The sequence below is a fragment of the Adiantum capillus-veneris genome, chromosome 26 (genome assembly GCF_014529385.1).
Source record: "Adiantum capillus-veneris isolate H3 chromosome 26, ASM1452938v2, whole genome shotgun sequence".
Taxonomy (NCBI): domain Eukaryota; kingdom Viridiplantae; phylum Streptophyta; class Polypodiopsida; order Polypodiales; family Pteridaceae; genus Adiantum; species Adiantum capillus-veneris.
In genome coordinates, this window is record NC_140956.1 from 107786043 (window position 1) to 107810736 (window position 24694).

A 24694-nucleotide genomic window follows, 5' to 3' on the forward strand; every position below is an offset into this window, starting at 1 on the left:
TGATCTTTGACTAGTGTTGGGGTGATGCTCTTACTCTTTTTACGTGTCCTGCTTTCATTCTCTTTCACTTCTGGGTACTTGCAGTTCAATAGAATTATGCTAAGCCAGGGTTTTATGGTGAAGGTTGGTTCTTTCTGTAGTTAATGTTCACCAACCTCCTCAACCTCCAACTCTTCTCTTTGCTCAACCTTTGTGCTCTATCTCTGCAATCCTAAAGCCTCACACAAGTGTTGCAAGCCAGGTGCGGCTTGAATCTGTTCAAGTTTAAGCTTGCCCTACTCTAATCAGATCAAGTATGTCTGTCTCAATAATGGTAGTGACATTGCTTGTAAGGGCCTTCCACATCAACATTGAAGTAAGCAGCTTGATCCTTGGACAGTTTGATTAGCTTGGTACCAAGCTTGGCTAGATGCAAAGGAGCAACCCTCGTTCAGAGGCTTGGGGAAAACACATATAATACTTGCTTGGCATATGTGCCAGGCTTCCTTTCATTCCACAACTCCAACTGAGTAGTCACCTGATTTTTGAAGGAGCATGGCATCAACATATCTCAAATTATAGAAACTCGAATGAGGTTATTGTAGAAGTATTATCTCTCTTGTACAAATCAGTTTAATGTACTGCTAAAGTATGATTCTCTAGACTGGTCTACGTCAGTGTCCAAGTTTTTGTAGTGGACTGTGCACACCAACACTATCATCATCGACTTTTCTTGACAGCATATGTATGTATGCATCGATGCAAGTATGTGGGTCATTTTGGAAGAGGATACCCTTGCTTCTAGTGGTAGTTCAAGTCTCTTGGATATTTATTATCTCAGTAACATTGTTGCAGATCTCTAATAGGCATGTTTCTAGTTAAGGTATATGATGTCTACTTCGGTAGCTTTAAAGGTGACACAATAAGTTTTCACAGCCTAGACTTGGTGACTTGGGAAAATAGGTGCCCCATTTATCTTTCAGTTCAACTAACAGCTCAGTCTCTAGGAAGTTTTCCCATCTTCAAGTTGAAAGCAAATGGTACCATGCCTGTATGTTCGAAGACGGGTGCACGTGTGTGCATGCTTGTGCAACCGATTGCTGTAGATGCATGTGGCTACATCGTCTAGATTACAACGTCGTCGGTCTTTCCCAATTGTTGTGTTCATTTCAAAGGGACGGTGATAGCATGTCTGATGTTGATTGGGACAATCTTGGGTTTGAAACGAGGGAAATAGACCAGATGTTCATCATGAAATTTGACATGGTCGGTCTTTCCCAATTGTTGTGTTTATTTCAGAGGACGGTGATAGCATGTCTGATGTTGATTGGGACAATCTTGGGTTTGAAACGAGGGAAATAGAGCAGATGTTCATCATGAAATGTGACATGGCATGTTCATCATGAAATGTGACATGGTTGGAGAATGGCATAAGCGACAACTAGAGCCTTCTGGTGTCCTAGAAGTAAGCCCATCTATTGGAGTGCTGACTCATGGACACATAAGTGCTGGGGTGCCCAGTCCATATCTCAAATTCATTAATCTCCCTCTGCCAGCACAACGATGCCCGTCTTTCTTTCAGGGAGGATCCAACACAATGATGCCCTCTTGCCAGCATAATGATGTTCGATTTGTTTCAGAGAGGATCGAGTGACTAGTTTGAGGCTCCAAGAAAGTCTTCAAACCATGCATGTCTATCAATGTTGCAGACAGCAGCGTGGTTCTTTTTCTTTCTCATGTCGCCAGCCATAATAATATCCCATCTATTAAGTAAGCCCATCTATTGGAGTGCTGACTCATGGACACATAAGTGCTGGGGTGCCCAGTCCATATCTCAAATTCATTAATCTCCCTCTGCCAGCACAACGATGCCCGTCTTTCTTTCAGGGAGGATCCAACACAATGATGCCCTCTTGCCAGCATAATGATGTTCGATTTGTTTCAGAGAGGATCGAGTGACTAGTTTGAGGCTCCAAGAAAGTCTTCAAACCATGCATGTCTATCAATGTTGCAGACAGCAGCGTGGTTCTTTTTCTTTCTCATGTCGCCAGCCATAATAATATCCTAATTTTTGGTAGTGGTTACAAAAAATCTACAGCCTTGACCACATCCTCTAATGTCAAGATAGGCAAACCCTCCATGAGATCTTGCAATCTCAGTGATTACTACTTGAGCCTTCATGGCTGAAGCACTACGTTTGCCAACATCACCATAGTCAGACAACAACTACCTTCCCACCAATCATGACATCTATAGCCCTTAGAGATGATCAGGCAAGGAATGACGACACAACCATAAAGATTGTCAAACTTGCTTTCGGTCACTAAGTCATTTCAAAGAATATTAGTTTCATTAGTTTGCATTTGGTAAAGGTGGTGCACTTCAGTGGTAGGTTTCTTTAAAAATACCCACAAGTGTGTGCTTCATTTTGTTTGGGGTCTTTCTTAATGGCATCTTGAATAATTGTGAGAACTATTTGAAACTCTTGGTTCTCAGTGGAGGGATCTGGCACGGTGCCATCCTTGGCATTAGCTTCCTCTACCTTCACACTCTCATAAATAAGGATTGGCATCATCAACAATCAGATCTGGTTCACCACCAGGACCCTAGTCCAAGGCCCTCTCAGTTCACAAATAGTATTCTTGAAGATTCTCTCCCTTCCAAGCAAAGACAAATGCACTATCATGAGCAATGGCCGTCACCACAGCTTAGTCTTCAGTAGAGAAGATGTCACTTGTTTCATTTAAAGTTAAAATTGTTGGAGAACATACTAGCTACTCTTAAAATTAAGGGCAAATAACCAAAATACTCCTAGAATTTGTAGAAATTTCAAGAATAACCTTGAAATTTCAAAAAGTTACAATATACCCTTGCATCATTTTGGGATGGAATAGTCCCAATTTTTGCATAGTGTAATGTTTATCACAATGGGGATCTATCTTTTAGCATTTTAGAAAAAAAAAATCACCAATAAGCTCACAAATAGAGCCATATGCATTCAAAATGATGAACAATTTCATATAAAAAAGCTCAATTACCATCTAAAATCCTAGTGGTATCGTCTTCTTTTGATGAGAACCACTCTTCCTATGAGGAGTTGCAAAAATAAATGTTTTAAGAGATGTTTGCGAGGTTAATTAGGGAAATTTGAAAAAAAATTCAGGGCATTTGGGAAATTTTTGGCCAATATAATAGGGGTACATAGGGAATTTTTGAAATTTGAGGGGTATTTTGGAAACTTCCAATTACAAGGGTTTTATCACTTGTTGGTAAACGCTATTCTCTATACAAATTTCCTAGCCATTACATACACTTCATATACTTGCTCATGTTTTACCTTATGCACTTCTCATATATTTGCTTATCTTTTATCTTGCAGGCATGCCTTGTGATTTTATCGCTTGTTTTCCCCTTAGCTAGTGGAGCTCAACTCATCCTTTCCTTTTTCGTATTCAATCACCATTCCCTTTTGGAAGGAAAGATTTTAACTTAAGTTTCCCATGCTGCTGGTGCTTTGTGTGCTTGAGTTCATTGAACATCCCTTTCGTCAAGCTACCTCTTGCGAACTTCAAACCTAGAGAGATTTGTCGCTTTCCGACCCCTTCACACCTCTCAACGGCAAGTCGCAAAAGTGGGAAAAAAACCGATTTCGCCTCTGCCGTGATTGTTTGTCAACTTGAAGTGGGTGCATCGCGATGACCATGACTTCGATCGGTGAGCCGCAGATTTTGGTTGACTCCCCAACTTGCATGCAACTTTTCAGAACTCTAGCTAGCTCAAAACAACTCATGTTCACGCGCCTACCAACTTGGCCCAGTGAGCACATACCGACCCCTGGCTAATATTTCACATGCCATAACTTGCTCGTTCGAGGCCCGATTAACAATCCGAAAAGACCGGCATGCATCACAACTCAAGCTCTTCATGCTTGCCCATCTGGATCAGCTCTGACCACTTGTCCGCACTCGCCCAATCCGGCAAGGATCTGCAAAACCTTCTAAATTTGGATTGATCTATCTTTCACACCGTGGCTCTATTTGACAATCAGTCTGGACGGGCTCCTAGAGCATCTCGAAGACCACATTCTAGAGAATCAACTCAGCATCTCGGGCACCTTTGCATATCACCTCAACTGGACCAGTTTGGGGATTTTTTGGCCTAAAAGATCGCATCACGTATACATCTCTGCTGCCACTTGCCTTCCTAGGGCCTTCATACATGTTTTAGCCCTTTGCCATGCGCCTGCTAGCACCCTTTACATTGCATAGCACACTTCCCAGCATAGACCAACTTTGGCAGCACCATGCCCACCCCCAGTTGAACATTTATGTTCAACCAAACACATGTTTATTACACCTTAAAAAAATGCAACACCAAACTGGCAACCGAAAGCACTCTAAAACCACAACCATATGTACAAAAGCTATCTTCTTTCACCCACCACACTTTCTCAAGTGGGTTGCCCAACCCTCCTGCATTATAGCATGGTTACCACTTGGGTCAAAACACCTGACATTGATCCTGTCCGCCCAAACTTGCAACATACTCACATAGTGCCGCACCAAGGCATCTAGCCAACCATCCACATAAGTTGCCCTCGACATGATTCTGCTTCTCCAAGCATTCATTGGCATACTATCCACTTCCAAAAAAAACACCACCAAAAGCACCACCACTCTCTGAGTGCACATCATCATTCTTCCCAACCATATAAAGTGAGATCCTCCTCAAGCAAATCTTGCATCTGCTCGACAACCCATTGCACAACCGCATTTATAAGTATACCTTTTAACCACCACACACAAATCTCCTTTAAAAGTTGGTCCCCAACCTGGGAATCTGATATAGAGCACACTTGCAACAATGGAAGCTCCATCTTTGGCTCCTTGCTCTCCTCTTTACCTGCCATGTACTCGGTTCTAGCATCCTCAGGCACTTCCGTACCATCTAGCTCATAGGGCTCTACTAACACTTCTTGCAGATCAACCACATGTACTTGCTTTTCAAACTTCTCCTCATTTAGTGGTGGACAAAGAACAAGGTTGCCTTTAATCTGCAACCTATCAAGAGCCTTCTTAGCAAGAACCAGTGATCCTTTATCCATCTTGCCCACTAGGTCATTAAACCCCCATCATCTTCATCTTCAATGCATTCCTGGCCAAAAGAACTTGTATCCAAGGCACTACCCTGCAATCCATAGGCAATTGCAGCTGCTCTTCCCTTTGATAAAGTATCCGACGCCTCTCCCTTGCCATCTTCTTCAACCATCGGAAATTGCAGCTGCTCTTCCCTTTGATAAAGTATCCAACGCCTCTCCCTTGCCATCTTCTTCCTTAGCCACAACAATACTCTTCTTTTTTAGAAACCCTTGTGCATGTTGTACAATCAAAGCACCTTCCACAACTACCTTCATGAGCATCATCATTAGCATGGTGCCGCATAGCACCCTCACCTGCATGTCTTCATTCCCAAGCGCCGATGCTATTACCTGCTCATCCTTTATAGTGGCAACCACCACATCCTTATGCACATAACAAGGTAAATTTACCTTTACCAACAACGGCTCTTCGGATTCTGTCTCCTTGCTTGTATCTCTATCCTCCTCGCTCGTTTCCTAGAAACTCAAGTTTGTAGCCTCAGCATCACCATAGGCCAATTTGGCATCAATATCATTATCCTCTAGCTATTCCATAAGAGCTTGACCATCATTGCAACTTTGCACACTTCCATCTTCCAACCCTAAGGCTTCTGAATCTATAACTCGACCATAATTTGCTACATTGTCATACAAGCATTCCACAAGAACAAGCTCCACCTCTTCAAGCTACATTGGGCACTTGGCATCTGTTATCTCCTCCGCATATAGATCTTCTTTAACAAAAGGCTCATCCTTGTTGACGAGCTCCTTTACAATCGGCATAGACCCTTCACCAACAAGTAATTCCCCAAGGAATATAGTTGATCATAGGCCTTTCCCTTACAGGTTCCACACTTCGCATCACTGGCACCATCCTCGACAGGCCCATAGAACAAACTGCTGTTTCAACAGGTGCACAATCTGCAGGCTTAAGCAAGCCCAATTCCACTTTCTTTCTCAGTTTCCTGCTCTTCACCTTGGCTAGACGAACTGCCTTGACATAAGTCTTTGGCTCTTCATCATCCACCTTATCTCAAACTTGAGGACATAGGCAAGCTAGGAATTTCTCCGTCTTGAAACCATTCGCATTAACCACTTGGGTGGCAACAACTAGATCACTCCAACAAGCTTCAAAATTATCGACAATAGCATCAAAATCTCCACTTACTTCTTGTCGCAACTCTTTAATCTTTGCATCCGCTCCAACAACTGATACCACTTTTCAAAACCTGTGTAGAAACCGCTCTCAAAAACCAGCCCAATCCTGCTTATTTGTAGCTTCTAACCAATCAAACTAGGCTTCTAAACAATCAAACTAGGCTTCTACTTATTTGCAGCTTCTAAACAATCAAACTAGGCTTCTGCTTTACCTCGCAGCACCAACGGCACTGTCTGTAGCTTTTCTTCATCACTCCACATATGCAATGATAGATAAACAACTCAAAATCTACGATCCATTCGTCTGCAGCTTCATCACTGCTAAAAATCGGGCCAGTAGGTTGCCACATTTCTCTTACAAAACGCATCACTAGGGAGCAATCAATGTGCTCCTTAGTGTGGGCACTAGAAGATGGAGAGGGGGAATGAGGAGCACACCCAACACAAAAATGGCTACCCCTATATAGCTAAGGGTATTCACAGAACCCCTGTCCTCTTGAAAAACACCTTCACAACAAGCAACTCACACTAGCAGTGTTAGACAAGGGGAACTAGAACCTAGGAGTCCACATCCCAAACACCCACTATATAACATGGCCCCTGGCCCTTTACCCTAGTTGGACTCCCTTTCCACACTACCTAGCCCCGGCCTTGCCTTTGTCTAGTCCGTCCTTGCCGGTGTCCTAACATTACTCCCCCCTTAAGAAGAGTTTTCGTCCTCCAAAACAAAAGTGGGAAACTTATTCTTAAGAACCCTAATGTTTTCCCAAGTGGCACCTTCCTCAGGTCGATCTTTCCACTTGATTAAGGCTTGTTACGTACATGATGATGCATAAGTAACTCATGATAATCGAGAACAGGTTCATGTTCATGCGGTTAAATCTGTTGGTCAATGACATTGTTGTCCCCATGTAACCGCTTACGTAAACGGCTTACATGAAACACCGAATGATTACGAGAATGTGTAGGTAGCAATAATTTGTAGGCACGATGACCTACTTGCTAGAGTATTTTGAAAGGCCCACAATATCGGGGAGATAATTTATGTGTTGGCCCAGTTTTCAATTTTTTGAATGTTCTGGCACACGTAAAAATAATTTCTCCCCTTCCTCGAAGGTAGCTTGCCGATGTTTCTCATCAGCATACTTCTTATATTGATCCTGTGCTTGTCGGACATTCAGACGAGTGAGTTTCAGCAGATCCATGTGGTCTTGAAGAAAATCCTTAACCTGTTGGAGCTTTTCGATCGCCAGCCCCATCGTAACAGGTGACCTAGGTTGAAACCCATACATGAGCATGAAAGGACTAAATCCAGTTGTGACATGCTTAGCACTCTTGTAGGCAAACTCAAGAATAGGTAAGTATTCTTCCCAGTCTGACTGTTTTTTGCTCACGTATGCTCTTAGCATATCCTCTAGCACTTGGTTAACTCGTCCAGTCTGACCATCTGTTCCTGGATGATTGACTGTACTGAGGTTCAGTTGTGTAACCAATCGTTTAAACACAGCCCTCCAAACGTGACTGTTAAACTTGGGATCACGATCATTGACAATGTTACTTGGAAAACCATACAACTTATATAGATTGTCCACAAATAACTTGGCTAATTCTGGTGTCTTAACCGTTGATTTGGTTGGAATAAACTTACATAGTTCAGTCAAGCTGTCTACGACTACCCATACCGAGTCATGACCTCGTACAGTGGTTGGTAAACCCACAATAAAGTCCATAGAGATACTTTCCCATTTTTCATTGGGAATCTCCAAAGGATGTAAGAGTCCTCCTGCTTTCAGGCGCTCTGCATTGTTAACTTGACATTTTTGGCAATGCAAGACATAAGATTGAACAAAGCCATGTATCACTAAAACTATCGTCGTACAATAGCATAAGTTTTTCTAATACCCGGGTGCCTACACTTGGACTATCATGACATTCATAAAGAATTTGGTACCCAATGTCTGTGTCTATCGCTACACAAACTCTCCCCTTATGGAGGAGGTACCCATTGTCGATGGTGAAATGCTTCCATCGCTGTAGTTCATCACTCGATAGAGGAGAGCTAGGTGTGGAGGTTAAGGTTACACTACCATCATTGGAGTGAGAAGGATCCCTCATTTGAACATGGCTCCACGCTTTGGAATATGCTTCATCATGCTCATATTTGCCTTTGAGAGAATCCAAAAATTCACTACGAAGTTCCATGAACAAGAAAGAATTGATCTCCGACATATGACTTAGAGCGTTAGCCACCACATTGTATCGACCTTTACGATACCTAAGCTTGGTGTCATATTCTTGAAGAATCTCGGCCCACCTGGCTTTCTGACCCTTCAAATCCGTTTGTTGTGTAAACCATTTGATGCTTTCATGGTCAAACACAATCTCAAACTGAGCACCATACAGATAATGCCGCCATGTTTTTAAGGCAGACACTATTGCATAGAGTTCGCGCTCATAAGCAGAGTCATTCTACTGAGCTGCATCAAGCTTCTTGCTTTCAAATGCAATTGGCCGTCCGGTTTGTAACAGGACTGCTCCAATAGCACGGTCACTGGCATCCGTTTCCAAAACGAATGGTTTCAAAGGATCTACAATAGCTAGTATGGGAGCTGTAGCTAATGCATCCTTGAGCTCATCGAAACTGTGCTATTGAGCGGGTCGCCACTGAAAAGATTTGCCTTTGCCTTTCAGTTGATCCGTCATGGGAACAACAATATTAGCATAGTTTTTAACGAACCTTCGGTAAAAACTTGCAATTCCCAAAAAATGATATAACTCTTTCAGATTTTAAGGAGAAGGCCATTGCCGAATTGTATCCACTTTGGATTGATCCATATATAGCCCATTAGCTGAAATAACATGCCCTAGATAGTGAATTTCTTCTTTCAGAAAATCACAGATTCCTTCGCATATAATTTGTTTGTTCGTAACAACTCGAACACCTGCCTGAGATGTTGTAAGTGTTCTTCTTCAGAAGAACTGTAGACTAGAATGTCATCAAGGAAAACGATGACAAATTTCCCCAAGTACGGCTTCAAGACACTATACATAAGTGTCATGAATGTTGCGGGTGCATTGGTTAACCCAAAGAGCATCACCAAGAACTCGTAGTGTCTAAACCTTGTTCGGAATGCAATTTTGGGTATATCAGCAAGTCGAATATGGACTTGGTGATAACTTGACTGCATGTATATTTTCGTAAAAATGCGAGCGTGAGTGAGTTTGTCGAACAACTCATTCACTTGTGGCAATGGGTACTTGTTCTTAACCGTAACCGCATTTAAGCCACGGTAGTCTATGCACATGCGGATACTGCCGTCTTTTTTCTTCACTAATAAGATAGGAGAAGCCCATGGTGAAGAATTGGGTTGTATAAACCCTCTGCTAAGGTAGTCATCAAGTTGATGCTCCACCTCAGCAGCTTCAGAATAACTCATACGGTAGGGCGGTTTACTGACAGGTTTACAGCCTGCAACCACATTGATGCTATGTTACACTGATCGTGTCGGTGGTAATCCTGGTGGCAAATCATTAGGAAAAACATCTTGAAATTTCTTTAATAATTTCTGTAACTCACTAGCAATGTTTTCTTGTTTGGAAGTAGCCATTGGTGGAAGAGATGAGAGAGAAGCATGCGGCGTTGAGGAATGTTCAATAGATTCAATGTTAGAGAGAAAATGAGACAGTGAGTAACACGAGAAAACTTGATCTATTTCATTATCAGAAGCAAGCTGCATAAGCTCAGCTGTACAAATCAATGGTGAAGAAGGTACATACTTCTCTCCTAACAAAAACACATGTGCACCATGGGATTCAAACATCAAGTTGTTGTGCTCATAGCTACGCTTCAATGATGGTCCTAAGCTATGCAACCACTCCCTACCAAGGACCACGTCTGCCCTCTCCATGTTCATAACCTAAAAATCCAAGAATGTGGAGTAACCTTGTACTTCCAACGGAACAACTCCGACTTGAGTATCCCAAATTTTGGTATCATGTCCATTCATCATTGCTACCTTGTAGCGGTGGGTACTCGGAGCTTGAGGCAATTTGAGTTTTTTCACCAATCTGTAATTGATGAAATTGTGAGTAGCACCGTCATCTACCAAGATGCGCACCTTGTGCCCTTGCAGAGATTCGTGCATACGTACTAACTCATGTGGTCCAAAGGTTTGTTGCCACAAGGAAGCTATGAGACAACATTCATGCACCACCTTGGTGTGTGTTACTTCCACTGTAGAGAATCGTGAGGAATACTCAAGAGGCAGCAGTTGCACCGTGTGCACTGCTTTCTCCTTGCCATGAGCAACAGATTTCCCCTCGGGACAATTCATTTTGCCATGACCGCTTCCTAAACACTGAAAACACAATTTCTCTTTCTTTAGCTTTATCAAAGTCCTCAGGAGAGAGAGGACCTCTGGACCCCTTGGGTTTTTTAGATGCTTCTGAATTGGCTACTATAAATTTTCTTTTATTGTGCCCATACTGAGTGCATGTATTACCATGTGTATTAGTAGGCACGTAATTATTATGTTCTTTCTTTTCATCTGATCATCGTGAATATGTGCTTTCACTATGGCTTCCTCAAGTGCTTTGGGGTCTTGGGTCTTGACGTACTTCTTAAGCTCTCGTGTCAGACCCGTATAAAACCACGTACTTATTGAAAGTTATTTAAGCCTTCCAACTTGATGATAACATCCCGATAGTGAGATATATATTCAAGCAATGGTGGGTATTGGCCCATGGAGCACGTGTCCCAAGCCGTCCAATTCCGGTCTGCCTCATTTGTAGGCAAAAATTATTTGCGAAACGAATTGATTTTGAAATATAATGTCATGTTGAACTCCCATCGAGATGCTTTGATTAGATTTTTGAGGTTCTGCCGCTAATACGCAGAAAATATGTGTGTCGAAGTACTTGCCGGCCGTGTCGATATGCCAAGCCTTGCTGAACCTTGCCGAAGCCGCACAAGAGGGAGGGGGGGTACCCCACTATGGGTACCGTCCCTTGTGTTTGAAAAAAAAGCTTTGGTCACTAACCCCGAAGGGGTTGGCCGCCCGTCGGGTGTGTAGAGAGACTAGTTCACCGGCTATGGTCACTTGCAAACAGCGCGAGGGGTTGAGCCAAGATCCCCCCACCTTGTACAGTGCTCATCTCCGCTCTGCAGGCATGTGAAAGGGTCCACACCGGCGCGATGTCGTAGAGCCCGCAAGGGCGCCGTTTGGTGTAGGTCCAGCCTCGACGGCTTCTCCTTGCAAGGGCAATTGCCCACGGCTTTGGCCCATCGTCCTCCTAACAGGAGGTGAGTTCCATGCTCCCTTGACCCCGACATGCACATGCATGCAAGTTTCTGTGGCTCCCCTCCTCCATGGATGTGCCTTTCCCAAAAAAGGAACCAAGCTCTTGATACCAATGTTAGACAAGGGGAACTAGAACCTAGGAGTCCACCTCCCAACCACCCACTATATAGCATGGCCCCTGACCCTTTGCCCTAGTTGGACTCCCTTTCCACATTTCCTAGCCTGGCCTTGCCCTTGTCTAGTCCGGCCTTGCCAGTGTCCTGACAAGCAGGGCCTCACCTGCACTTCGTTCAACGCACACATGACCTGCACAGTCACTAGACAGTGATCACACCGATCTTGCCAACTCCTCTCTCTCTTTGTCTCTCGCACACACAGGGGGCCCGGGGGCCACACACACTCACACACACCGACACCGACACCACACACCTTGGAGATGAGCAAAGAAGAAAGGGGGGAAGGGAGGAGAAACGATGCCAAAAACCAGCAATGACAGCTTCTCCTTCAAAGGAAAACACCATGTACAAGATCCACACACTTTGCTCTAGGCCACACCATAGCTATCACCAATTTGTAGAGAGGGGCACACACCTCCCTTGCAATTCTACTCCATCGGCACACACTTCGATAGAAAATCCCCCGTTGTCTTTGCCCGTGAAGCAACTCCTCCGCTTGGCAACCCTTGTTGGCTCCTTCTTCTAGAAATCCCTCGCTCTTCTAAGTTCCTTCACAAATGATACTTCATCATCGTGTGTCGGCTTTGATTGCCGAGCGTGCAAAAAAGCTCCTTCCCATTTCTCCTCCTCCTAGCAAAAAGAAAAAAACCCTTTTGTTTTTTGAAGCCCGATGTCCCTCTTCTTTTCTCCCACTCTAAAAAAGGCCTTCTTTAGCAATAGTGTCGAGCGCTATTGCTCCCCAATCTAATCCACCACAAAACTCTTTTTTTAGCCTGCTGAGGAAAGGTCTTAGTGTTAGGTTGGGTTGGGCGTACTTTCGCTATTGCTCCCCATTTTAATCCACCACAAAACTCTGTTTTTAGCCTGCTGAGGAAAGGCCTTAGTGTTGGGTTGGGTTGGGCGTACTTTGAAGGATGTCGTCCATGTGAATGGCCATCATGTTTTGAGGGCTTTTGGTGAAGGTACAACGACGTGACTGAGGAGGAAACGTGGGCAGGCTGAGCGGGTGAAACGTGGTGGTAGTGTGGAGAAGGCGTGCACGTTTGAGCTACTGTGGAGAGTCATTTTCATTACCACCTGACGATGTCCATCTTGCAAGTTCCATCCACTGGCAGCCCACATGATGCATGACCTTATTGTGCTCAGGCCAGATGCATCAAAGGTTTCATATTTCATTAACATTGCTACTACAGTTAACTATTTAAGCAAGTCTCATGCGCGCACTCTTGGTGGACCCTGAACTTAGTGCGATGGGGAGATTGATAACCTTGAGCATGACAACACACGATGTATCTGCTAGAGTCTCAACTAAACTTCAATAGACTTCACAGTTCCAAGTAGTGAGGAAGACCCTCAAACAAAGCAATGGAGTGGCATTCAAATAGAAATGTCTCTTCCCTTAAAAGCCCTGATGCTTGCCAGTGTGCACTAGGGCCTTCATCTTTTCAATACAACAAGGAAGAGTGTAATGAGTGTCGGGATGAGAGTGAATCCTGCACTTATTGATAGAATAAGGGCTATCTTTGTCATTTTCACTGCTTGCATTTATGGAGGAGCTAATGCTCATGTGATCATTAGAGGAGGAGAAATATTCATTTCCAAATTGGAGAGGAGAAACTGGGCTCTTCTGCTCATTGTTTGTAAGCTTGATACTCCTCATAACCCGTATACCCCTCATGGTTGTGCCATAAAACCCATCATTGCTGGTAGTGATAGCTGTTTTTCGACTCTCTCTGATTGCCATAGTGAGTTATCCCCCCCTATCAAATCACTCAAACAGTGTGGTTACCCTCACCCTTTCACTGTATATAGGTGCGTGTGAGTTAGGGGACTTTTCCCATATCTCCTTACTGAAATAAAAAACCCTCAATTAGCTAGGCATTGGGCTAGTTGAGCCAAAAAAATAAAAAAAATAAAAAATATAAGTATATTATGGCCCATGCGTATGTAAATATTTCTTTGTATATAGGGCCTAAATAAAAGATTTTTTCATAATTATTTTGGTATTTATTTAAATATTTCTACCTAGGTGTGTGTTATTTATGATCTGTACATTGCCTCAACATTACCACAATTTTTCTTACCATTTTTCATACTCTTTATTCCATATAGAAATATTTTCATGTAAGCTTCTCTTATATTTGGTGTAACTCCACCCCAACAAAAATCCAAAAAAACTAGTTTTATTTATGTGTATATTTTTTCACTATTGTGATTTTTCCCTTCCTACATCTATTTTTTTTTCCAAAAAATTAGAACACCAAAAATGGTAGCCTCATAATGAGAGAGATTTCTTTTGACCCCTTCATATTTTTTCCACTTATATTATTTATATTTTACATGTACATATTTTTTAGACCCCTAAATATTTGATTTTCTTAGTTGTACTATTCACTTATATCATGATCTCAATAATATCTTCAATTATAGACCTACCAAATAAGGTCAAGGGTAGGTGGCATGCATACATGCACTATGGAGGGCTCACTCTTGGAGGTATTCAAAAGAATCATCCAAAGAAGGACCCCACAAGGACCTTGTGCAGTGGAAAAAAATGGTCGGTTTTGCTGAATTTTTAAAGTTCACTTGCTCTCCGAATTTGAAAAGGTGATACAAACAAACGTTGTAGCTCGTGGGCTGAACTTTTGCCTCAAATTTTTTCATATTTTTTTGAGCTACGAGCTGTGACCTATGATTTTATTAGTGGACCCCAATTTTCCCATGCTATGCAACCACACTCTCTCTTCCACTTTATCATTTTCCTCTTTCACACACACTTCTCCACTCATCATCCCCACCTCTCTCACCACTTCTCTTTGCACCCTACTCACCTTCTCCTCAACCTTGAAGAATAAGAGAAACCATGGTGAACTCATACCTCCCACACACAATTCCATTCCAAAATTGACCACTTAGTCTCATTTTTCCTCCAAATTACCCATATCTATCAAAAAAACCACAAAATTCAGCCTCTTCTCTTAAAAGACAACATCATGGTGGTTGATTACTCAGCTTCAATTACCTTGTCTCTCAAGGAAGGTCAAGAGTGGAGAAAAAATGTACCGTCAAAGCTAGTGGACCGTCAACAAGCGTCAAAATTGGCCCTACTCAAGACACTTGGAGCATCAACCTTGTAAGAAATCCACCTTTTCTTACCTCTTAAGAGTTTTTCTTCCTTATTTGTATCCTACATGGATACTCCCATTGTAAATATCCAATTCCATTTGTAAATTAATACTAACTCTACTAACACTAACCCACTATGAAAAGTCCTATCACCTCCATTTCTCTCCTCTCTCTTTCCCCACCAACTTCTTGATAATTCCAAGAAAAAGAAATTAGATAAATTGCTGAAAATCTAACCCAACCATGGTTAGAGGAGTAACCCTAGCCTTCAAAATTTCTATAAAAGTAGGGTGTAGCTAGCACAAAATGGGGGGAGAAGAAAGAGCACTATGCTATAGCTTGAGAAGCCAAGCTCAATCTCTTGAGAAGGAGCTCTTGAGTGGAATCTCATTGGCACTAGGCATATGTATGTGTTGTATTAGGGGTGATTAGCAAGGGAACTCTATGCCATTGTAAGAGAGAGTGATTATTAAATTGAGAGTAGGAAATCTATCATTTCTCCTACTAGTGTAAGCCCAACATTTGCTGAATCAAGGAGGGTGAATTTGGACTAAGTATGGATACCTTGTCTCCCTTCCAACGTGAAGTCATGGACAATAATGATGTGTAAGTGTCTTGGTGTTTTATGTAAGTTCTTGATAGCTTGTCTCCGGGTATTGTTATCAATTTAGCCATAAATCCCACATGTTGTAAGAGGGCGACAGGGTGGAGAGGACTCCCCTAGCCTTAAGACAGTGATTGGGGTGGCTTTTTTCTTGTGATGTGTTGTGGTGTAATTTACTCAGGCTATGTTGAACAAATACTAATCTCACTTTGATTGGTCATGACAGATTTGTAAGAAGGCATTAGAGCAAAAAGCACCCCCTTCCCCCTTCTCTCTCTTTCTTACATATATATATATATGTTTGCTTGATCATTAACGATACACTTCAAAGCAGCCCGAGCACCATCTCTCTCTCTCTCTCTCTCTCTCTCTCTCTCTCTCTCTCTCTCTCTCTCTCTCTCGTGTTGTAGTGTGTGAGAGTGTTCCATTGGTTTAGGGTTAGTGTAAATTCCTTGCTTGTTTATGGGTTGCTCTAACAATTCTTCTCTTTTGCGTCCAAGTTCGCTCTTAAACTAGGTGGTGCCCCTTGTGTAGTTGGGATGTGGCTAGGGGTTTGTTGTTTTGGTTTTTGTTGTGTTGTGCCCCAGCCCCATTGAGCAGCACGGGAGCCTTGAAGGGTGTCTAGAGGTTGCTCTTCTTGTTGCCCACCCCGGACCGCTTCAAATTGGTGCCCCCACTGAGGAAAGGCTTGTGTATGTTTTGTGAAGGCTCAACCTTTAGCATAATCAAGTAGCTTGCATGAATCACGAGAATTTGTATGATCCCTTCATTCCCATTGCAAGGCAAAAGGTACACATAATTGTTAGTACTAAGTTGCAATTTCAGCGAGTAATTCGTAGAATTTTAGGTCCTCTTAGGTTGGTAGAGATAAACGCATCAGTAAATCCTTTTATTTTGCCTCTCATTAGGTACGACCTTAGTTTGGATGTCTATATTTTTGTTTTGTTTTAAGAATTAGGTCATGCATAGACCATGGATAATGGCCCAGGAATACAGGTTTTTCCCTTTCATTTCACTCCACACATTAGAGTAAACATTGAAATTAGTAGAAAAATCCATTTTCAACAACGTATGGTATTCATGTTTGGTTCCCAAAGAGTAGGAGAAATTCTCGCGTCACCAAACCCTGTCATTCTACGTCTTGTCAAGGCTTGGAGGAGGTAGGTCCTCAAGAGAACGAAGGTGTTCAAGATGAGGGATGCTGGAAGGTATGCTATCAACAACACTTACAAAGGATGAAAGAGAGGAGTTCAAATGTGTGCTAAGGAAATTTCCTAGGATTTTTGCTAAAGACTACACCGATGTGCGTGGAGTAGATGCTGTTCAACACAAAATTGAGTTGAAGCCAGAGGCCACACCTAAGGCTCAGAAGCTACGAAGGCTAGGAGTCATCAAGGAGCAGGCTTTACTCAAGGAGGTAAGAAAGCTTCTAGCAGCAGGTTTCATTTATCCAGTGGAGAATTCAGAGTGGGTCTCTCCTGTTGTTGTCACTCCTAAGAAAAATGGCAAGTGGAGGGTGTGTGTGGATTACCGTCCCCTCAATGAGGCAACAAAAAGAGATCACTTCCCCTCCCATTCCAGGATGAGATACTAAATGAGGTAGCTGGTCATGAGAAGTACACTGTGTGCGATGGTTACTCAGGTTACTTTCAAATAGGGATTGCATTGGAGGATCAATTGAAAACAACCTTTATCACTCCTGGGTTGTTATGCTTTTAAAGTCATACCATTTGGTCTGACAAATGCTCCTGCAACATTCCAACGTTTCATGAACATGGTGTTTCAAGCATTCTTTGGAAAGTAAATTAGGGTGTTTATTGATGATTTTTGCATTTATAGCTCAAAATCATTGCATCTACAAAGGGTAGAAGAAGGTTTAAAGAAGCTTTACGACATGGGAGGTCAACTCAACCCCGACAAGTGCCACATAGGTGAGGATGAAGTGATCTTGCTTGGTCATAAGGTTTCCTATAAAGGCATTGAGGTGGATCCTTCAAAGGCAAAGGCTCTTATTGAGCTCCCATCACCGAAGAGTCTTAAGGAGGTCATCTCTTTCATTCAGAAGGTGAAGTATATGTCACGCTTCATTCACTAAGCCTCGGAGTTGCTTCATCCTTTGCAAAAGTTGACACAACAAGTAGAATTTGCATGGTCTGATGAGCTTGAAGAGTATTTTTGTAACATTAAAGTCATTTTGTCAGAGCTACCAACACTCATGCCTCGTTGTTGGGAGTACACATTCTTTGTTAGCTCTAGTGTTGGAAGGGAAACAATTGGTGCTGTGTTGCTACAACAAGATCCCCATAGTACAAGGATGCCACCCATCTACTTTGCTAGTAGGGTCATGAATGCTTTGGAGAGAGACTACACAGAAGCAGAACTCATGATGCTTTCTCTCATGTTTGCGGTGAGAAAGTCTAGATCCTACCTACTACCAAAACCTTTTGTAATTCTCACTGCAGAAAATTTGTTCCCTTGGGTGTCATCTCAAATGAATCTTAGTACTAGGATCTCAAAGTGGATTATGGAGTTGCAAGAGTTTCAATACTCTTTCAAGGTAGAAGATAGTGTGCGTGCACAATTGGCAGGGATTCTCACTTATAGGGTGCACGAAAAGGAGATTAAGGTGCCTGAAGTAAAGACCCTACCATTGCCACCACCAAAAAGTATTCCTAATGCTTTTACCTTGTTCTTTGATGGAGCTTTTCGACGAGCCACAGGGAAAGCAGGGGGAGGGCTAGTGTTGCTCAACCCAAGTGGAGAGGTGGTCATGAAAGAGAAGGTCAATCTACCAGGTTCAACTAGCAACAATGAAGCAGAATATGACACATTACTTCATGGTTTAAAAATATGCATTGGCCATGGTATACAACGTCTCATGGTAAAAGGGGATGCACTTCTCATTGTGAAGCAGATTTTAGGTATTTGGGCATGCAAAAATGAAAGACTAAGGGCCAAAGTTCATACCATCCGTAGGCTATTTAATCAATTTGAGGAGGTGCAATTATATCATATTCCGAGGAAACAAAATGAAGATGCCGATTTACTTGCACAACAAGCAGTTACATGTGTTGAGAGAGAAGTGCAGGTCATCATGGTGGCGACTGCTGTGAAGCAACCGAGGTACCAGGGATTGGAGTCATTGGCTCCCATCATTGGCTACATTTTGGAGGGTGAGTTTCCACCAGACTTCACAAAAGCTCAGAAGAGGAGACTCATGAAGAAGGCAAGCATGTATCTCTTCCTAGAAGGCTCCCTCTATCAAAGAGGGAAGGATCAAGTGTGCAGACGAGTACCAACTATCGAGGAAATTCCAGCCATTCTAAAAGGTTTGTATGAAGAGGCATATGGTGGTCATTTTGCCCAAGAATTAACTGTGAAGAATATTTTGCTTTCGGGGTATGTTTGGCCAAGTTTGCATGTGGATGTTCAACATTGGTGTAAAAGCTGTCACACTTGTCAGATAAATGGAAATAGAAGGTTGGTGCATGGCCCGAGGCAAATAGTGCTTGCAAATGGACCCTTTGAAAAGTGGGGCATTGATGCTATGGGTCCTCTGCCTAGGACAAAAAATGGTAAACTCTACATTCTAGTGGCTGTAGACTATATGACTAGGTGGGTGGAAGCTCAAAGTGTGGCAAGAGTGAATGAGAGGACAGTTAGTAAGTTTGTGTACAATCACATTCGTTGCAGATTTGTCACACCTTTGGAGATTGTTTCTGATAATGGTCCAGGGTTTAGGAAGGGCTTGCTCACAGAAGTTTGTGAAGAACTTCACATTCTACATCGTCACAGTACACCCTACTATCCCCAATCAAATGGTTTGGTAGAAAAAACTAATGGTGTCATTGCAGACATCATTAGAAAGATGGTGAAAAACAAGACAAAGTTGTGGGATGACTTCGTGGATGGTGCCTTGTGGGCGTATCGAACCATATATAGGGAAGCCACGGAGTTCACACCATTTCACTTGGTCTATGGTCAAGAGGCTTTACAGCCAATTGAACTAAACATTCCAACAATGCGACTTCATGGCAAATCAGCACAAGATGATCAAGAAGCATGGACGGATCGACTTCTTACCTTAGCTGAGCTTGAGTGGAAAAGAGAAGCAGCATACGAGTGCTATGAGAGGAAATCCACACAGACAAAGGAGAAGCTTGACAAGAAACTGAAGGACAAAGGCATCAATGAAGGAGATCTTGTGCTAAGGTATGACAATCGACTCGATAATCGTTTTGATGCCAAATTTGAAACAAAATGGCAGGGGCCATACATAGTCAAGAAGGCTTTCAATTCAAGTTACTATCAACTTATGGACTTGAATGGGAAAGAGCAATTCAGGAAGGTAAACGGCTATCGCTTGAAGCCTTACTTGAGTCGCCTTCTACCAAAGGATCTACCAGAGCAAAAGGCAACTATCCCATGTAAGTATTGTTCCATGAAGCATGAGTGTAACACAAACCAAAATTCCAAGGGGCCAAACAATGAAGATCTTGTCAAGGACTCTGAAGCACTCTCTTTGGAAAAGATTCTTTATGATGGTACATGAATATACCATCATCCTGGGGGAGGGCTAATGATAGCCGTTTTTCGGCTCTCTGTGATTGCCATAGTGAGTTATCCCCCCCTATCAAATCACTCAAACACTGTGGTTACCCTCACCCTTTCATTGTATATAGGTGCGTGTGAGTTAGGGGACTTTTCCCATATCTCCTTACTGAAATAAAAAACCCTCAATTAGCTAGGCATTGGGCTAGTTGAGCCAAAAAAATAAAAAAAATAAAAAATATAAGTATATTATGGCCCATGCGTATGTAAATATTTCTTTGTATATAGGGCCTAAATAAAAGATTTTTTCATAATTATTTTGGTATTTATTTAAATATTTCTACCTAGGTGTGTGTTATTTATGCTCTGTACATTGCCTCACCATTACCACAATTTTTCTTACCATTTTTCATACTCTTTATTCCATATAGAAATATTTTCATGTAAGCTTCTCTTATATTTGGTGTAACTCCACCCCAACAAAAATCCAAAAAAACTAGTTTTATTTATGTGTATATTTTTTCACTATTGTGATTTTTCCCTTCCTACATCTATTTTGTTTTTTTTCCAAAAAATTAGAACACCAAAAATATTTATCTTTTTATGGTAGCCTCACAATGAGAGAGATTTCTTTTGACCTCTTTGTATTTTTTCCACTTATATTATTTATATTTTACATGTACATATTTTTTAGACCCCTCAATATTTGATTTTCTTAGTTGTACTATTCACTTATATCATGATCTCAACAATATCTTCAATTATAGACCTACCAAATAAGGTCAAGGGTAGGTGGCATGCATACATGCACTATGGAGGGCTCACTCTTGGAGGTATTCAAAAGAATCATCCAAAGAAGGACCCCACAAAGACCTTGTGCAGTGGAAAAAAACGGTCGGTTTTGCTGAATTTTTAAAGTTCACTTGCTCTCCGAATTTGAAAAGTGATACAAACAAAAGTTGTAGCTCGAGGGCTGAACTTTTACCTCAAATTTTCTCATATTTTTTTGAGCTACAAGCTGTGAGCTATGATTTTATTAGTGGATCCCAGTTTTCCCATGCTATGCAGCCACACTCTCTCTTCCACTTTATCATTTTCCTCTTTCACACACACTTCTCCACTCATCATCCCCAACTCTCTCACCACTTCTCTCTGTACCCTACTCACCTTCTCCTCAACCTTGAAGAATAAGAGAAACCATGGTGAACTCATACCTCCCACACACAATTCCATTCCAAAATTGACCACCTAGTCTCATTTTTCCTCCTCCAAATTACCCATATCTATCAAAAAAACCACAAAATTCAGTCTTTTTTCTTAAGAGACAGCATCATGGTGGTTGATTACTCAACTTCAATTACCTTGTCTCTCAAGGAAGGTCAAGAGTGGAGAAAAAATGTACCGTCAAAGCTAGTGGACTGTCAACAAGCGTCAAAATTGGCCCTACTCAAGACACTTGGAGCATCAACCTTGTAAGAAATCCACCTTTTCTTACCTCTTAAGAGTTTTTCTTCCTTATTTGTATCCTACATGGATACTCCCATTGTAAATATCCAATTCCATTTGTAAATTAATACTAACTCTACTAACACTAACCCACTATGAAAAGTCCTATCACCTCCATTTCTCTCCTCTCTCTTTCCCCACCAACTTCTTGATAATTCCAAGCAAAAGAAATTAGATAAATTGCTGAAAATCTAACCCAATCATGGTTAGAGGAGTAACCCTAGCCTTCAAAATTGCTATAAAAGGAGGGTGTAACTAGCACAAAATGGGGGGAGAAGAAAGAGCACTATGCTATAGCTTGAGAAGCCAAGCTCAATCTCTTGAGAAGGAGCTCTTGAGTGGAATCTCATTGGCATTAGGCATATGTATGTGTTGTATTAGGGGTGATTAGCAAGGGAACTCTATGCCATTGTAAGAGAGAGTGATCATTAAATTGAGAGTAGGAAATCTATCATTTCTCCTACTAGTGTAAGCCCAACATTTGCTGAATCAAGGAGGGTGAATTTGGACTAAGCATGGATACCTTGTTTCCCTTCCAACGTGAAGTCATGGACAATAATGATGTGTAAGTGTCTTGGTGTTTTATGTAAGTTCTTGATAGCTTGTCTCCGGGTATTGTTATCAATTTAGCCATAAATCCCACATGCTGTAAGAGGGCGACAGGGTGGAGAGGACTCCCCTGGCCTTAAGACAGTGATTGGGGTGGCTTTTTTCTTGTGATGTGTTGTGGTGTAATTTACTCAGGCTATGTTGAACAAATACTAATCTCACTTTGATTGGTCATGACAGATTTGTAAGAAGGCATTAGAGCAACAAGCACCCCCTTCCCCCTTCTCTCTCTTTCTTACATATATATATATATGTTTGCTTGATCATTAACGATACACTTCAAAGCAGCCTGAGCACCATCTCTCTCTCTCTCTCTGTCTCTCTCTCTCTCTCTCTCTCTCTCTCTCTCTCTCTCTCTCTCTCTCTCTCTCTCTCTCTCGTGTTGTAGTGTGTGAGAGTGTTTCATTGGTTTAGGGTTAGTGTAAATTCCTTGCTTGTTTGTGGGTTGCTCTAACAATTCTCCTCTTTTGCGTCCTAGTTCGCTCTTAAACTAGGTGGTGCCCCTTGTGTAGTTGGGATTTGGCTGGGGGTTTGTTGTTTTGGTTTGTGTTGTGTTGTGCCCTAGCCCCATTGAGCAGCACGGGAGCCTTGAAGGGTGTCTAGAGGTTGCTCTTCTTGTTGCCCGCCCCGGACCGCTTCAAATTGGTGCCCCCACTGAGGAAAGGCTTGTGTATGTTTTGTGAAGGCTCAACCTTTAGCATAATCAAGTAGCTTGCATGAATCACGAGAATTTGTATGATCCCTTCATTCCCATTGCAAGGCAAAAGGTACACATAATTGTTAGAACTAAGTTGCAATTTCAGCGAGCAATTCGTAGAATTTTAGGTCCTCTTAGCTTGGTAGAGATAAACGCATCAGTAAATCCTTTTATTTTGCCTCTCATTAGGTACGACCTTAGTTTGGACGTCTATATTTTTGTTTTGTTTTAAGAATTAGGTCATGCATAGACCATGGATAATGGCCCAGGAATACAGGTTTTTCCCTTTCATTTCACTCCACACATTAGAGTAAACATTGCAATTAGTAGAAAAATCCATTTTCAACAACGTATGGTATTCATGTTTGGTACCCAAAGAGTAGGAGAAATTCTCGCGTCACCAAACCCTGTCATTCTACCTCTTATTGATTATCATAGGTCATTTGATGTGAATATTTTTATTTTGTTGTAGAATAGATAGTAATTTAGAAAATATTATTGTGTAAATCTTTTAAAGAAAGAAAAAACAAAAACGCGTCACTTTGAAATCAATTCAATGGAGATCCAACGCCAAATGTCTGGATATCCTCTTTTCTTTGGAGAGCGTGGAGAGGATGTAGAATTATTTGTAGCGAATTTCAAGATGTCTTGCCGTATCAAGAGGATAGTAACTGATCAAGAACGTGTAGAAATGTTTGAGGTGGTCCTTAGGAAAGATGCTAGCACTTGGTTTGACTCTTTGCTTGAGAAAGTTAAAGGGAATTACACGGAAGTTTTGAATCGTTTCAAGAAATACTTCTTTGATCCCCAAAACACTCAGAAATTATGGCAAGACATTGTTTCTCATAAGCAAAAAGACTTAGATGACTACTACTTGTACAAGCAAGAGTTCCTACGTATTTGGGCTCTATGGATACGAAATGTTGCTAACCCTGGTGATGGTGCAGAATTTCTAAAGAAGGAGAGGTTCATAGCCGGACTCTTTCCTGACCTTAAGGTAAAAGTTGAGGCGGGTGCACCTGCTACCTTTGATGCAGCCGAAACTAGGGCTGCTGAGAAATATAGGAAACTCAAGTGCTTAAGGGGGGAGGTTCCAATAGAAGGTCTTAGACCCAAAGGTAAGTCACAAGCATCAACATCTAAGGAGCTTCCTGAGGTAACGGCGGAAGTGATTGAGAAGTTAAATGAATCTTTAAGCAGCTTGTCAATTCACCTTGCACAAGCTGTAGGAACAAATGGACAAGCAAAGAAGTCTGAAGAGCGAGACCCACGACCTAGAAGAGTCTTGCAATGTTGGAATTGCGGTGAAGGAACTAGTCAGCAACCACGGCTTATACAAAGGCCAAATGGAGCAAGACCACCTCCACAAGGAGTGGAAGGAGTTCCACCTTTGCCAGACCCAAACGTGCATGTGGTAGAGGTGACAAATTCAAATGAGGTTGACATGGAAGCCAATGGCATTAAGCGTGGCCGAGGGAAAGGTAAAGAGAAAGAAGGAGTCACATCACAGAGTGACCATGGACAAGGCAAAAAGGCAAAGGAGACCAAGGAAACCAAGAGGACTCGACGTCGTATCAACCTCCAAGACTTCCCTCTTGGACATGGTATGGCTCCGTACAACTTGTTGGAAGACATGAGAGGTAAGGGTCCTGATATTTCATGGCCTCAATTTCTTGCATTATGTCCACAAGTTAGGAGGGATTTAACAAGGGCAGTTAGCACTAGGAGAAAGGTAAAAGAGAGTGTGCCTGTTGTAAAAATTGCACAAGCTGAAATGAATGAGGACATTACACCGGTGCTAGACTGTTACATCAAAGGAAGATTGGTTAGGAAAAGTCTAGTGGATGGGGG

The 24694-nt window shown here is 42.1% G+C and overlaps 1 pseudogene; it reads right to left on the reverse strand.

Moving 5' to 3' along the window:
- Positions 1 to 1822: 1822 nt before the first annotated feature.
- Positions 1823 to 5083, reverse strand: LOC147423967 (adenosylhomocysteinase pseudogene; annotated as a pseudogene).
- Between the last annotated feature and the right edge of the window lie 19611 nt (positions 5084 to 24694).